Below are 13,996 nucleotides of genomic sequence, written 5' to 3'. Positions count from 1 at the left end.
TTTGGGAAAAAAGTAAGTTTTCTGAAATTCTTTTTATGGGAGAAGACAAAGCATAGACACATGTAGACTGGTAAGATTCGTTTTCTAAATACTCTGACTCTGTAAAATGAGGACATGAGACTAGATTATCTTACAGATATTTTCCAGTACACAAGGCACAAGATTTATAACATATGTATATCGCTATTTCCTCTCTTCTCAGTGATGAAATGGATAGATCTTGAAAATTTATGAGAGAAGGGAGGAATTATGTAGACACACACATTTTCTTTCTCTGTCTCTTTTACACACACAAATTCATATAGCCATTGGCAGAGGTGAGAATGAAATATCTGACTCCAAAATCTATGGCTTATATTATACGGAAGATCAATAAAAAGGCATGAAAAATAGGTAGGAATAATAAGAGTTCAAGTGACATCACCTTTATTCTCAAGGCTGCATTTTATTGCTCTTTCTTGGCAAGTACTGCCAAGCTTCTCTTTGTCTTTTTCTCTCTTTTATTTACCTCCTTCCCAAGGCATTTTTACATGTTTTCATAGTCCATCTCTCTGATTCCAAAAGAGGATAAACACACGAGATGAATTCCATCTGTATTTCTATTTTCTTCCTTTGTTCTCTTTAAAGATTTCAGAGAAGTAACACAATAAATGGAAAGGACATAGGTTTTGGTTTATTAGTATACTTGGTTTGTAATTTGAGAATGATAAGACATCTTCTAGGAATATTATGAAGATTCAGTGATGTACTCCACTTGAAGCATGTAGTATAGGAGGACTAGTAGATACTTCATTAAAAAGAGTAATATCGGGGTGCCTGGGTGGCTCAGTTATTTAAGCATCTGCCTTCGGCTCAGGTCATGATCTCAGGATCCTGGGATCAAGCCCCACGTCAGTCTCCCTGCTTTATGGGGAGTCTGATTCTCCCTCTCCCCTTGCCACTCCCCCTGCTTGTGCTTTCTCTCTCTCTCTCAAATAAATACATGAAATCTTTTTAAAAAAAGAGTACTTTTCTTTCCCCAGTGCTGTTGAAATATAAAATGGGAATCCTTGTGGGGAAAGGGAATGTGATTGTCTAACCTCTGTTGTCCAAATGTCAGTTTTCCTTTCCAGCAGGTCTTGACCCTATCAGAGAGGAGATTCTCTGAAGGGAGATAAGGGCATCCACCATGCCCAGGGCACTGCTATGAGCAACCTCAACTCTGCTTTCAGCCAGTGCAGCTGAAATTGAAGGGCTTGGTTTCATTCTAGTACCAAGCGTGTGGCTTCACCAACTCTATTTTCACACATCACTCAGTTTCTCTCTGTTCCCACCAAAGATACTCAGTACTTCTTTCTTAACCTATAAATATTGGTTACTACCAAGTCCCAACTAGCACTTAAACACCTGAGGGAAATTACAAAGCTTAAGAAGTAGAGTTATTGGAGATCCAGATGCCACCAGATATGTTCATTCCTTTGTTCCTTCTTACACTGGACCAATCATCTCTTTATTCATCCAACATTTATTGAGTATTATGGTGAAGGAGGCACAGGGATAGAAATACAACAAATAATAATAACAATAACAATAGCTGATATTCATTGGGTACTTCCCCTGCCAGACATTTTATTTTTAATTATTTTATATGTGTTGATCATTTAGTTCCTTGGAGTAAATACTATTATCATCATTCCATTTAGAAATGAAGACACTGAGATCATAAAGTTTATAAGAAATGGGGTGGAGCTTGAGGATAAAAAGGACATCAACTCTGTCCCCATGGAGAGTTCATACTCTAGCAAGGAAGATAAACTGCATAATGAAATGATATAAAATAATTGGAAAATGAACTATACAATAGTGTTTATTACAATATGGCACCATCTCTTTCCTCTTCCATGGGAGGGATTAGCTCTTACTGGAGACATTAAAACAAGGTATCCAATTTGAGTTGCATTTCTAGGCATGATAAAAATACATCACCTGGTAGACAAAATAGAGAAGAATATCCAGACTGAAGTGCTAGCAGAGATAGTCATGATTATTTTTGGCAGGAAACAGGAAAGTGCAAGTGTTTCAGAATAAATTCTAAGAAGAGATTGAAGCTAGAGAAATCCAAAGTACGCTAATCATTAAAGGTCTTTTTTTTTTTTTTGGTGTGATTCTAAATTTTTTATAGAAGTATGATTAATATACAGCAGTATATTAGTTTCAGGTGCACAATATAGTGAAAGCAATTCTATACATTTTTTCAGTTCTCTCAGAAAAGTGTACTTTTAATCCTCTTCACCTATTTCACCCATCTCCCTGCCAGCCTCCCTCTGGCAACCACCACGGTTTGTTCTCTATATTTATCTGCTTTTGGTTTGTCTCTTGTCTTTATTCATTTGTTTTGTTTCTCAAATTCCATTTATTAGTGAAATAATATGGTATTTGTCTTTTTCTGACTATTTCACTAATTTTTACATCTTCCAAGTCTATCAAAATGTTGCAAATGGCAAGATTTTGTTCTTTTTTATGGCTGAGTAATATTCCATTGCATATATATGTGTGTGTGGGTATATATATATTATATATATATAGTAACATATATATATATAAAATACATATATATATATATATATATAATACGTATATACCACAACTTCTTTATCCATTCATCTACAGATAAAAACCTGGGTTGCTCTGATATCTTTTCCATTGTAAATAATCCTCCAATAAATATAGAGGTGCATATTATTTTGAATTAGTGTTTTCATTTCCTTGAGTAAATACCCAGTAGTAAAGTCACAAAAGGTCTTGAACTTTTTAAAAATTTGGAGTTTTATTCTCTAGGCCAAAGATAGGCTCTTTTGGGGGCTTATAACCAGAGAAGAGACATGATACAATTTAAAATGGGTTGTAAGAAAAGAGAATGAGAATGGGGGAGTCTCTTGGTGGAACCTTGCATTAATCTTTGTAAGAGATAATTAGGAACAGATTGGTGGTTGTTGAATTAAGAACAGAGTGGAAGGGGCAAATTTAAGTGACATTTTAGAGTTTAAATCTCCTGAACTTGGTTAGTGGGAGGAAAGATTTAAGCTGAATTGCAGAGAGAAGCAGAGTCAAGAGACGAAGAGGAAAAAAGTCTTGGTTGCATTTGATTTTGTATTGTAATTGCGTAGACTCAGCTACACCCCTGCCTCTGTGGATTGGTTACATCAATTCCCTTTTGGTTCTAAGTGAGTTCAAATTGAGTTTTTGGCATTTGCAGCAAAAAGTTTTTTTGACTAATATACCCAGGAACCTAAGCATCTAAGTTTTAGGAAGTTAGAAGAGACAATTCAATACAAAATCTGACCTCCTAGGGATGTGGATCACGGAAGTTTATTTTCAGCTGAACAGATCATTCAACTCCAAAGCATAAAAACATTATACCCCTTTACATTTCTTGATATTGTATGGGACTAGAGGTGCTGGCCCTTAATCAGAGCTTATTCCTTTGCATAGAAGAAATGTGAAAACCAGAGAGGTTCCAGAAGAGTTTCTCTTCAATTCACTATTATAAATTGAGGTGCTATGATGGATGCTATAATGAACTAGATTAAAAGGTGGGCAAAATTTGTGACATATTGAAGGGATTGAAATCATTTAACACGGAGAAGGAAGGCCAGAGCACAAAATTGCTGTCTTGAATTATTTGAAATGTTCTGAAATGGAGCTTCATGACAAATGTTTCTTTCTCTCTACTGAGGCCAGAGCAAGAGGAAATGGATTCAAGTCGAAGCCGGATCTATTTAGGTGAATTATATTAGAGAACTTCCTGACCTTGAAGGCTATTTGGCATAGGAATGGATAGCTAAGCCAGGTCAAGGAATCCCTCTCTCCAGAGAGAGAATCAGAAGGATGAAGGGGATTTGGGGAGTCATTTAGGCAGATGAAAATTGATCTTATTCTTAAATACCAAGCCCCCTGAGGAAGAAATGTCATGCCTCATACCAGGGTCTGACAACCTTCACTCTGCTGTGTCTGACTTGCCATGGCGCCTTCAAACCATCTTCTCATTTTCTCTTCCTGGTTGAGGTAGAGAAGAGTTAGTCGGGGTCTTTAAAACTGTTGGTTACCCTAAAGGTCAGTATTCAATCACCATTCACATCCTCTTTGCAGGCTAAATAATCCCCTTTCAGTGGCCTTTTCTTATAAGCATTACTTCTTAATCCTTTAGTTGTCTTTGTGGTTCTCCTGTGAAAAGTCTCTGAGATCTCATACCTGTCTGTAGTTTGGAGCCTCAAACTGCACACAGCAGTCTAGTAAGAATTTGAAGTGCTGAACATAGGATGCCAGTTGCTCCTAAGTTACTTTTACTCTTGTTTACTCTTGTTCTTGATTCAACAGAATTCTTTTTTGTATATTTTGAAGTAGTGGTACTTGCACCATGCTTACTAACATATTGAGCTGGCTACATTTGTTTTGTGCTTTCATCTGATTTTCCCCTCAGTTATCTAATGTAATTACTGACATATAGTAAAATACCCAAGAATAGTATGGTGAACGAATGAATCAGAATTCTGATGAATAAATTGCAGATGGCTATTTGTGGTTATTGAGAGGATCCAATTGGGTAATTTGTGATAGTTCTTCAAACCTGAATGCACTCTTCTCTCTCACTGAAATATTTGTGTGTATGTAATTTGGATATATTCCTTCAATGTTCTCACCTGTAGCTTATATTTATTTTTGCAGCGTGAACATTCAAGGGCTGCTTTTTTAGTTTATCATTGGTTATTAAAAGTTATGAATGCCAATTGCAAAAGAATTATAGAACAATATAAAATAAAAGTAAATATTTCTTCTCAATGCCAGTCATTGCCCAGAAGTAACTACAGTCAAACTTTTCTATTTTCCCCTCTTTTACACAAATGGTATCAGACTGTGCATACTATTTATTTTCTTTTCCCCTTTTTCCCATTGTGCATGATACCTTTCAGGATATGTAGAGTCTGACCACCACCACCTCTAACCTTCTTGTGCCATCACCTTATCTCAGTCCACTATCATCTCCTGTGAATTACTGTAATTGCTTAATTTCCCTCCCTGCTTCAACTCTTGCCTTCGGCCTCTAGGTTATTCTTCTCTTAGCAAACAGAAGGATCTTTTAAAAATAAGACAGATATTGTCATTCTCATGCTGTTAGCCCATCTTACTCAAAATATTAGAGCCAAATTGTTAAAGTAGTCCATAAGGCTCTGTGGGGCTAGGATCTCTGCTACTTCTATGGCATTATCTTAATATCATTATTATCCCCTGCATTTGTTCAATCAGCCTAGCCTTCTATCCTCATATATCCCAGGCATAATTCCCTCAGATCTATGCTCTCCTGTTTCCTCTGTCCAGAATGCTTTTCCCTCAGAGGTCCACAGAGCTAATTCTCTCATTGCTTTCATCTCCCTACTCTGATGACACCTTATCAGGGAGGACTTGATTAATAGCTCCATAAGCCTGCATAGACATTAGCCCTGCTCACCCGTGTTCTGGATCTGCCTGTCCATTCTGGCATGGGGTGGGGCTGGGTGATTGCATTTCCTTTCCACCTTGGAGTTAGGCAAGGCCCTGTGACTGATTTTGGTCAACAGAATATAATTATAAATGACACGTGGAAGCATTGAAGAGACTGCGACTGTGTGTGATCCGCCATTCTTCCTGCCTTGATAACTTCCTGGAGGCCCCATTATCATGGATCCCTGAGTGATTGCTACTTAGAGCTACACCTCTCCAAATAGAATCACTGGACTATGGCGTGACCAGTAAGAGATAAGTGTTGGAGTTTATTACCACAGCATAACCTAATTTACCCGGGCTTATTCCTTGCTATCTTTCTCCCTGTTATCACCAACTTCTTTAGGGTTCTCCACAGCACTTACTACCAGCTGACATATTTGTTTATGGTCTATGTATTCCTCCTTGAAAATAAAAACTCTTTTGTTTTTTGTTTTCTACAATATCTCAGTACTTAGAAAAACACTGGAATATAGCAGGTGTTCGATAACTGATGATTTAAAAAATGATCTCCATAATAATAGAGTGTCACGATCATTCTATTTTAGTATGTATAGACTCTGCTTTATTTGAAGTTTTTAATTATATTGATGTACACATCAATGATTGTAGGGGTCTATGCAGGTTATTATGGTACTAAGCTACTTCTATTTTTTTTCCAATTAAAATATGCCGCAACAAAAATTTTTCATCTATTTTTTTCTACTAGAGTACAATATTGCATTTTTAGGAAAAATACTGAAAGCAGATACCCAAGATTAAAGAATAAGTCGATTTTAATTTAACATTATTTTTTTTTTTTTACTGCCATATTTCCCTGTAAAGAGACTGGGACAAGCTAGAAATATGAGTATGTGAGAGTGTAAGGAGATGCTATGGCAAGGAGTCACCCGGGGGAAGCAACATCTGGGGAGGCTTGCTCTGTCAAAGGGACTTGATGTTAGAAGTTGGGACTGAACTGAAAAATCTGAGGGAAGTGTGTGTATTTGTGTGTGTGTGCAAGCACGCGCGCGTGTGTGTGTGTGTGTGTGTGTGTGTAGGTGTTGATCCTATATGCCCGACAATGTGACCATTCTCTTCCTCATTAAACTATGTGTAGAATCCTGTTTGGCTTGTGATTATGATCAGTATTTGTCAAAAGATGCTGTTTTGAACGTGATTTGCATGGAAGCCAACGAGGCCTGGCAAAAAGGTCGTGCTGAGAAATACGGAGGCTCTCAGTCATTCAGAAAGTAGGTTATTACCCTTATTGCACAAAATTCCACAGTGCGCATTCTGTACATCCCTTCCAATTTAGAAGATTGAACTGTTTTGCTCATTTTGAGAAAGAAGAACACCTCAATAAGTAACACAGCAAACAGTAAGTGATTTGCCTAAACCCACAAAGGAAGTCACCAGTACACAGGAATAGAATCAGAAGTTCCTGATTCCCTTTCCTTCGCTGATGGCACTAAATAATTTGTCAAAACACTTCAAAGTCTTTCTTTCAAAGTAAATGGAAAATTTTTCGTGAAAGTCTATACTTCTAAAATCTCTTCTAAAGGAAGAATTTTTAAAAAGTGTTTCTAGAAAACAAATACTACAATTGTATGTTGTCAGTGCTGCTCTTTGTAAGCATCGGCTTCTCACCTCTTGGTTTTTGTCCCTTCTATTGTCTGCCTTCGCCTGCAGCAGGGCAGGGAAGGATCTATCCAACAGGAGGGACCTGTGTGTCTGTCTTGGGCAGTGCTGCATCTGTCTACCTGTCCCAATGCCAGGATAGATGAGCACTTAAAATATTTAATGAACGAATGAAAGAAAAAAGATAACGTTAGGAAGAGGGGAGAATGGGGAGTGACAGCTTAATGGATACGAGATTTTCCTTTGCACTGATGAAAAAGCTCTGGAACTAGATACTGGTGATATTTGCCCCATATTGTCAATGTACTCAGTGCCACTGAATTGTAGGCTGCAAAATAATTGCAGTAGTAAATCTTACGTTACATGTATTTCACCATAATAAAAATAAATGTTTAAAAATTAAAAAGTGCCTTGCTTGTTACCTCTTAGCAGAGAAATATCTGCTCAAAGGCATCCTTTTTGAGTGTCAGTTACTTTAGGTGAATTTGCAAATAAAGACATTTTGAAAGAAATCAAAATGCACATCTTATTCCTACTCATAAGGCCTTACAAATAATTTATCATTGATTCATTTAGACTATTCTAGAACTTCATATAAATGGACTCATTCAACATGTACTCTTTTGTGTAAGGCTTCTTTTACTCAGCATATTTTTGAAATTCAGTTTATACAGTCATATTTTTTCAAGACTAAAATGAGACTAATAAAAGCAAGCCTTTAATGAGGTCCTCCAGTGCTTACAAAAATGGCATTACTTAAATCTGTTGCCTCAGAAAAACACCAGTAATAAAACCTAGCCCTCATCGAGGGATATATAAAATTTTTCTTCAAGAGGCCAAGCACTCAGAGAACATGTATTTGGGAATAGTACATGAATCATACTGACACTGAAAAGTACAAAACTCATTCCTGTTTTGCTCTGTGCCCTGTAGAATTGCATACAGGAGTTTGTTCTGGAGTCAAAGTCAGCAAGAGCTCCTGCTCAGATCAGGCCCATGAAGGACAGAGCAAAACCAGATACAAGCAGATCCCCATCCCCTGCCACTCTTAAAAGCCGTGCATCTGCTTCCAATGATGGGTACCAAATCGTCTGTCTGGATATTTTATCTTTTCTTACCTAAAGTGTGAAGCATCGTTTCCTTTTAAAAGCAACAGGATCCATTTAACAAAATACTGCAATCCCTTGTTTTCTAGATGAAATTGCAATCACAGCTGACAAAACTGAATTCTATCGCTAAGCAGTTGTATTTCAAGCTTTAATTCAAGTGCTTCAAGTTTACTTTAAATGACCTGATACAAACATATGATTTAGATCTTTAAGTAAGAACTACAGAAGCTCTGCCAGGCTCCATTATTTAGTCTTGAAAGTTCCATTATTTCCAGACATCCCAAAGGCGGAGGCTGCCAAGAAATGGGAGGAACAGAAGGCCCTATCAAGAGGTGTCCTGCCAGGGAGATGACAAGACAGATATAATTTCAACACCATCCTAATTTGCTTTGCTGACCAGAAGGGGAAGACTCCAGCTTTCTCCATCAACAAAATCCTCCACAACTGAGAACTCTATTTTAAATCTTGTCAGCTGAATTCTCCTCCCACTCCCCATGCAGGCCTGTATTTTCCAGGTGCAAAACACTACTTAAATTTTGAAAACATTTTGTATAGGTTGGGGGAGGGTGAAGGAAGCAAGTATGAAGAACTGCAACAAGCAGGGTTCTTTGAGAATAAAGCTCTATTGTTTTTTACCTTTATGGAACACATTTAAAAATCTAACTTTAAAATTAAGTTAATGCAATTAGGGGATTTGAAAAAAGTTCTAAAGTAATCTAGAGCTCTAGACTGGATATCTTTTCTTTCCTTCTTTTTTTTTTTAAAAAAAAGATTTTATTTATCCACTCATGGGAGACACAGAGAGGGAGGCAGAGACATAGGCAGAGGGAGAAGCGGGCTCCCTACGGGGAGCCTGATGCCGGGACTTGATCCCAGGACCCTGGGATCATGACCTGAGCTGAAGGCAGATCTCCACCACTGAGCCACCCAGGTACCCCAAAGTGATTTCTTAAAGAATGTGAGACATCTCTGTTCCTGGACATACTTAAAACTAGATTAAATATTCATCTGTCTGAATGTAGAAGGACACAGCTGATGGTAAGATATGGGATTAGATGATTTAAAATTTTTTTAATTTATTAAATTATATTTTAAAGTCTATTGAAATGAAATAAAATAATTTTCCACTCAGTAATAAATCACAAAATTATAACATACTTTCTGGAATAGTAGTAATTCACAAATTATAGAATTTTATGCCACTTTTTAAAAAGTGTTTCTTTATTTTAACTTTTCAGTTGTAGATTTTAAACAATAACTTGGTTGATGTGTTAACATGTTAAATTTAGAGTGAGGAGTTAAGTTTTAATAAAATCATTGTTGGAATTCTTTTTATTTTAAAATGATCACTTGTTTCACATTTTCCTCTTTCATCGGCAATGTTTTCTTGTGTGTTTCTTTTTATTATTTCTTGTGGATTTAATTTTTAAAAATATACTAGACACTAACCTAACCTTTGTGTGTTTGATCTTTTCTACCTCCATTTATTCACTTACTCCATGAATAACTTCCATGTGTCAGGTTTCTGGGACAGAACCGTCACTGGACTCCTGGAGATTTCGTTGAATAGGAAGTTTATTATTTGAAGATACATAGTGACTGGTTGTACCTTAGTCAAGCAATATTTGAAAATGCTGTAAGAACCTAAGTACTTAAATAAAAGGCCAACAAAAGTATATATTTCTCACCTAGGCTAGAGGACAGATTCTGAATCTCTTCTAAGTAAGAAAATGAGAATTATAGCCAGAACACTTAGTGGGGCTTTTTTCCCCACGTATTCATGATTTGCCAGAAGGTCGGTCAATAAGTAGGCATGCCAACTTTGTTGGAAAATCATTTTCTTCTTGGTTTATCCAAATGTTATATTGCTATGTTCTCACCTCTTAAATTAAACTTCCTTGTTTCTTTTTTAAGCCCATTGCATTCACTTTTTTTTTTTTGCATTTTTGTAATGTTTATCTGTACTAAATTGACAAGACATTGCATTTTCGACTGTTTTTAATTGCTATTTTGTATATTGTTTTCTACTAGGCTCTAAACTCTATCTAAGGCAGAAAGTCAGTCATATTTTTCTTTCCTTTTCAAGACTTACTAGAAATTCCAACAAATATTGATTACACAAGTGCAGTTGAAGGGTTTTTAAAATGACTATTTCCATTACTTAACTACACATAAAATTTGAAAACTACAGAAAAGTATAAAGAAGAAAAAAAATTACCCATAGTTGAAGTCTCCTTTCCTTCTAATATTTTCCTTACATAAGCATTACTTGTACACGGATGTAATTCCAGTATATATTTAATCTGTGAAGTAGTTTTTCTTTAAACATAATATTGTTAACATTTAAAAAAACTTGTAACTGATTATAAAAGTGATTTTAATTGTTACTTAATATTCTTTTGAGTGTATATTTCAAATAAACACTTATTTCTGAGGTTACTACCCACTCATGTGTTTTTTTTCTTTTTCCGTATTATTTCGAAAAGTGCTTTAAAAATTGTAAAAATTATCTTTCGTATTCAGTCATATTCACTAAGAATGGATTTTTATATGTAGTGTGAGTTAAGAATTTGATTTCATTTTCCATATGTTATTGAGTAATTTTTTTTCCATTCTCCAGTCATGTACAATGCTACCACTACAGACATAAGTTTGTGTTTGGCACTATTTCTGGATTCTTTATGATATCCCACTGATTACTTTTCTTCATTCCTGAACTCATGTCAAATTATCTTAATTATATATATATATATATATATATATATATATTAGGAAATGTGTCCATTAGTCCTGCTTTCAAAATACTTGGCATAAAATTATGAATAAAATTCCGTATTATTATTTTTAAAGATTTATTTATTTATTCATGAGAGACACACAGAGAGAGAGGCAGAGACAGAGGCAGTGGGAGAAGCAGGCTCCCTGAGGGGAAGATGATGTGGGACTCAATCCCAGGACCCTGGGATCATGCTCTGAGCCGAAGGCAGATGCTCAACCACTGAGCCACCCAGGCATCTCTCCATATTATTTTTTAATGTCTGTGGGATCTCTAGTGATGTCCTGTCATTGATTTGTGATATTGGAAAATTTAGACTTCTCTTTTTCTACATCAGTCTAGTTAAGGTTTACCAATTTCATTGATCTTTAAAATATCATTTGGTTTTGTTGATTTTATCTATTGTTTGTTTTCTATTGCATTTGTTTTCACTTATCTTTACTATTACCTTCCCTCTACTTCAGTACTGCTCTGGTTGGATGTCATAAATACTGATATTTTGTGCTTCTTTTCATTCTGTTCAAAATATTTTCTGATTCCCCTTATAATTGTTTTAGAAACCAGTGGATTTCTAGAAAGGGTATTGCTTCACTTTTGAATATTTGGGGAATTTCCCACACAACTTTCTGATATTGAATTTTAATATACTGCCATATGATCAAAGAACATATCCATATGATTTCATCCTTTTAAATGTATTGATTTCTTTTATTGTGTAGACTATGGTCTGTCTCACTGAATGTTCTAAGTGCTTTTAATATAAATATGTTTTCTCTTACTATGGTGTAATTTATAATATCATTGATGTAAATTTGAGAGATAGTATTGTTTATGTTTTCTATATCCTTACTCCAGTTTACTTTTTTCTTTTTTAAGGTTTTATTTCTTTATTTGACACAGAGAGAAAGAGAGAGCACAAGTAGGGGGAGAGGCAGAAGGAGAGGGAGAAGCAGACTCCCTCCTGAGCCAGCAGACTGATGCAATGCGGGGCTCAATCCCAGGACCCTAGAATCATAACTGGAGCCTAAGGCAGACGTTTAATCAACTGAGCCACCCAGGCACCCCTTCAGTTTACTTGGATTAGCAGTGAGAAGTATCTCCAAATAAAATAGAGATATTATTTATTCCTTCAGTGATTTGTTAGTTTTTGACTTATTTTGAAACAGTAATTATGTACATATGCCTTTATAATTATTATGAACTAATTATTATTATGAATTTCCTCTTTTATCACTCCTAATATTCCTTTCCTGGTGTCTATTTTTTCTACTATTATGTTTACTTGTTGTTACTTGTGATTATTGCTGTATGATATACCTTTTTTCCATCTTTGTACTTTCAGTGTATCTATGTGTAATGTACTGAATTATGTCCTCCTCAAATTGATATGTTGAAGTCCTAAGCCCCAATGTGACTGCATTTGGAGATAGGACCTGGGGTCCTAAATTCAGAAGGACTGGTGTCCTTATGAAAAGAAGAGATGCCAGAGCTTTCCCTTTCTCTGGACACGTGCACGGACCAAAGGCCATGTGAGGCTACAGAGAGAAGATGGCTTAATCTTGGACTTCCCACCTGCAGAACTGTGAGAAAATAAATTTCTATCGGTTAAGCCACCCAACCTGTGCTATTTTGTTATGGCATCCCAAGCAGACTAATTAAAGTGTGTTTCTTACAAGTAACATATAATTGGGTCTTTGCTATTTTAAAAATCTAATGTTGCAATCTCTACCTGTAATTGGAGTGTGCAGATTATTTATATTTAATGGTACTGTTGATATTGTTGGATTTATCTACCATTAATTAGACTTTTTAATTTGCCCTCTCACCATTGTTTTTCTCCTTTCTTGCCCTTTTAAGTGTTATTTTAGTACTTTCTAGTAATTCTGTCCAATTTTATTCTCTTGGTTTATTTGTCCTTCCTTTTTGTTTTATTTATTTATTTTTAAATGGTGGCTTTGCGGTTTATTCTATGCATTTTTTTCTTCTCACAGTTTACCTACCTATAATTACTATTATAACACTTTATTATAATCTAATGACCTTGATATACTATATTTATTTTTTCTTTTATCATTTGTACTATTTTTGTTGTGCATTTTCCTTCTATGTGTAACAAACCCCCACAATACAGTGTTACATGTATCTTTAATGAGACTTAAAAACTGAAAGGAAGAGAAGTCTTTTATATACTTATCATTTCCTGTGCTGTCTCTTCATTTGTGTAGATAAAAGTTTCCATCTGGTGTTGATTTCCGTCCACTGGAAGAACTTCCTGTAACATTTTTTTTTTTTAACAAATCCTCTCAGCTTTTGTTTGTCAGAAATGTTTTTCATGTAGCTCTCATTTTAGAAAGATGTTTTTACTGGATATAAAATTCTAGTTTAACTTTATTTTCTTTCAGTAGCGTAAAGATGTCAATTTATTGTATTCTGGCTTGGGTTTCTTCAGATGAGAGGTTAATCTTTACATTGATCCATTTTATGTAATGAGTCTTTTTTCTCTGACTGATTCACTGGTTTCTGGCAATTTGATAATGATGAACCTTATGTGATTTTCTCTGGTCCTGTATACATTTCTCTGGACTTGAGTCTCTAGCTTTGTGTATTTTGTGAATTTGGAAGATGTTGGCCATAAGTTTTCACATTTTATTCTGTCTCTTCTCTGCTTGTTGGACTTACAGGGTTGGCTGCTTTAGATTTTCATACACATCATTTAGTCTCTGGATTAATTTTTTATTTTTGTTTTTCCCTTTGTTTTTGAGTCTTGTTTTAATTTTTTTTTGCCTTTTTGTTCTATGTGCTCCCTTCCAAAAGTTGGCCATTGCTATCTTTATATTCATTGGTCCTTTCTTCTGCAATGTGCAATCTGCTTCTAAACTCAGCAAGTGAAATTTTTATTTTAGAGGTTGCCTTTTTCCTTTCTACTTGTTTTATTTGGTTCGTTAAAAAATATTCTGTTTCAGGGGGTGTGTGA

This window comes from Canis lupus, chromosome 13 (genome assembly GCF_003254725.2).
Source record: "Canis lupus dingo isolate Sandy chromosome 13, ASM325472v2, whole genome shotgun sequence".
NCBI lineage: Eukaryota > Metazoa > Chordata > Mammalia > Carnivora > Canidae > Canis > Canis lupus.
Note: the sequence above shows the minus strand (reverse complement) of the source record.